We start from the raw sequence: 3,489 nt of genomic DNA on the forward strand, positions 1-3,489 counted from the left end.
TCTCTCTCTCAGTCTCTCTCTCTGTGACTCCCTTTCTCTCTCTGTCTCCCTCTTTGTGTCTCCCTTTCTCTCTCTCAGTCTCTCTCTCTGTGTCTCCCTTTCTCTCTCTCAGTCTCTCTCTCTGTGTCTCCCTTTCTCTCTCTCAGTCTCTCTCTCTGTGTCTCCCTTTCTCTCTCTCAGTCTCTCTCTTTGTGTCTCCATTTCTCTCTCTCAGTCTCTCTCTCACTCTTTGTTTCCCTCTCCTTGCTCACTCCTCCCTCTGGGTCTGGTGAATGAGCCCAGGTCTGTTCACAGCGCCATTCTTGCTCTGCTCTTCTGCATAGAACGCCCAGCAGTGACTTTGGTCAGTTTAGTGGAGTATCCCCGCCTGTTGCATGGGTGAGCGGAGCTCTGCGATGGGGTGAAATGTGTCTTTAAGATGTGAAATAGTATTTTAATTGGTTCGTGTTAAAAAGCGAGGGAGGAGCATGGAAGAGTGAAAAAATGCGAGAGGAGATTGTCTCTTTGGGAATTTTCTTGAGCGGAGACTGTTCAGGGACTGAGTGCTGTTTTGCTCCAGAGCGATGGATGATTGCGATTTTATCAGAGCAACATTTCAAATCTCACAGACCCAGTAGTCGTGGCCGAGTGGTTAAGGCGATGGACTAGAAATCCATTGGGGTCTCCCCGCGCAGGTTCCAACCCTGCCGACTACGGTTCCCAGCGTTTTCATCCCACTTCTTTTCAAAATGTAAGCAAATCCCTGGAGAACTAATCCTGAGTTCAGCGGAATTCAATCCCACAACTTTCAACACCTCGAGATTTTTCTCATTTTCATTGATCTGCAAGTATTCACCAAATTTACTGTCAGAAATGGAACAAAAATCAAGCAATTTATCGACAGTATTTCTCTCTACCTGTCTGTCTCTGTCGATGTCTAAGTCACTCTGTGTTTATGTGTATGCCTGTCTGTGTACATGTGTGGCTTTCTGTTCCTGTCTGTGTGTGTCTGCCTGTCACTCAAGTAACAAGCGGGGATACTTTCCTCAGCCTTCACGTCCTTATCTGAGGAAGGATGTTCTTGCCATGGAAGGAGTTCAGCGAAGATTCACCAGGCTGATACCTGGGATGGCAGGAATGACGGATGAGGAGAGATTGGGTCGATTGGGCTTGTACTCGCTGGAGTTTAGAAGAATGAGAGGGGACCTCATTGAAACTTATAAAATTCTGACATGACTGGACAGACTAGATGCTGGAAGGATGTTCCCGATGATAGGGGAGTCCAGAACCAGGGGTCACAGTCTAAGGATAAGGGGTAAGCCATTTAGGACAGAAATGAGGAGGAATTTCTTCACCCAGAGAGCGGTGAACCTGTGGAATTCTCTACCAAATAAGGCAGTAGAGGCCAATTCATTAAATATATTCAAGAAGGAGTTGGATATATTTCTTAAGGCTAAAGGGATCAAGGGGTATGGGGAGAAAGCAGGGACAGGGTACTGAATTTGGATGATCAGCCATGATCTCATTGAATGGCGGAGCAGACTCGAGGGGCCGAATGGCCTAATCCTGCTCCTATCTTCTATGTTTCTATGTCCGTCCTAAAGTGCGGTTCCCCAGAATTGGACACAATACTCCCGCTGGGGCCGAACTAGTGTTTTATTATCTTTCGCACTTCTGCCTTCACCCCTGCCCCTCCCTCCTGGAACCACGATAGGGTTCCCCTTGTCCTCACCTTTCACCCCATCAGCCTCCACATTCAATGGATCATCCTCTGCCATTTCCGCCACCTCCAGCGTGATCCCACCACCAAACGCATCTTCCCCTCACCTCCCCTTTCAGCATTCCGTAGGGTCTGCTCCCTCCGCGACATCCTAGTCCACTCCTCTACCACCCCCAGCACCCCTTCCCCTTTGCCCGGCACCTTTCTGTACATGCACAGGAGATGTAACACCTGCCCTTATACCTCCGCCCTTCCCACTGTCCAGGGCCCCAAACACCCCTTCCAGGTGAAACAGCGATTTACTTGTGCTTCTTGCAATCTAGTAAACTGTATTCGCTGCTCACGATGCGGTCTCCTCTAAATTGGGGAGACCAAACGCAGATTGGGTGACTGCTTTGTGGAACACCTCCGTTCAGTCCGTAAGGGTGACCCCGAGCTTTCGGTCGCCTGTCATTTTAATTCACTGCTCCATTCCCACTCGGACCTCACCGTCCTTGGCCTCTTACACTGTTCCACGGAAGCTCAACGTAAACTCGAGGAACAGCACCTCATCTTCCGATTAGGCACTTTGCAGCCCTCTGGAAACATAGAAGATAGGAGCAGGAGTAGGGAATTCGGCCTCTCGAGCCTGCTCCGCCATTCAATGAGGTCATGGCTGATCATCCAAATTCAGTACCCTGTCCCTGCCTTCTCCCCATACCCCTTGATCCCTTTAGCCTTAAGAAATATATCCAACTCCTTCTTGAATATATTTAATGAATTGGCCTCAACTGCCTTCTGTGGCAGAGAATTCCACAGGTTCACCACTCTCTGGGTGAAGAAATTCCTCCTCATTTCTGTCCTAAATGGCTTACCCCTTATCCTTAGACTGTGACCCCTGGTTCTGGACTCCCCGACCATCAGAAACATCCTTCCTGCATCTAGTCTGTCCATCCTGCCAGAATTTTATAAGTTTCAATGAGATCACCTCTCATTCTTCTAAACTCCAGCGAGTACAAGTCCAATCGACACAATCTCTCCTCGTACGTCATTCCTGCCATCCCAGGTATCAGCCTGGTGAATCTTCGCTGCACTCCTTCTATGGCAAGAACATCCTTCAACATAGACTCAACATAGAGTTCCCCAATTTCAGATCATAACCTCGGCCCCTATCACACACATATATATTTGTTTGTTTGGCCCTTTATTTTCTTCCCTCCCACATGGCAGCTGTCCTTCATTCTGCCAGCACAATTCACACCCCATCTAGAGCCATCCTTTGTTCCATAACCTGTCCCATTACCACCTCCGCTCGCCTTGAATATCTGTTATTGTCTCTCAATGTCTCTTAATCTCTCCTGCTTTCCATCCTGTCACTGACCTTCCCTTTTGTTCTTTCAGCCCCGCCCCCTTTTCCCAGCCCCTAACTTGCTTCCCAATCTGTCCCATTTCCTGCTTTTTTCCAGTTCTGACGAAAGGTCATCGACCTGAAATGTTAACTCTGTCTCTCTCTCCATGGATGCTACCCTGGCCTGCTGAGTTTTATCCAGCGTTTTCTGTTGTTCTTTCGAATTTTCAGCAACCGCAGTATTTTGTTATCGTATAAGTGTTTCACGATTCAATTCCCTGACTGGTTCTCTCTGTCTCTCTTTTGTCTCTCTCTCAGTCTCTCTCTTTGTGTCTCCCTTTCTCTCTCTCAGCCTCTCTCTCTCGCTCTTTGTTTCCCTCTCCTTGATCACTCCTCCCTCTGGGGCTGGTGAATGAGCCCAGGTCTGTCCACAGCGCCATTCTTGCTCTGCTCTTCTGCAGAG

General features: G+C 48.6%; 1 non-coding gene across 1 annotated transcript; it reads left to right on the plus strand.

The window, feature by feature from the left end:
• Nucleotides 1–613: 613 nt before the first annotated feature.
• trnas-aga (transfer RNA serine (anticodon AGA)) lies at nt 614–695 on the plus strand. Its single transcript has one exon. It is a non-coding gene; the product is annotated as a tRNA-Ser (tRNA).
• The last annotated feature ends 2,794 nt before the right edge of the window (nt 696–3,489 follow it).

Source organism: Somniosus microcephalus, unplaced genomic scaffold (genome assembly GCF_052327205.1).
Source record: "Somniosus microcephalus isolate GS21.2 unplaced genomic scaffold, FLI_Smic_1.0 scaffold1, whole genome shotgun sequence".
Lineage (NCBI taxonomy): Eukaryota > Metazoa > Chordata > Chondrichthyes > Squaliformes > Somniosidae > Somniosus > Somniosus microcephalus.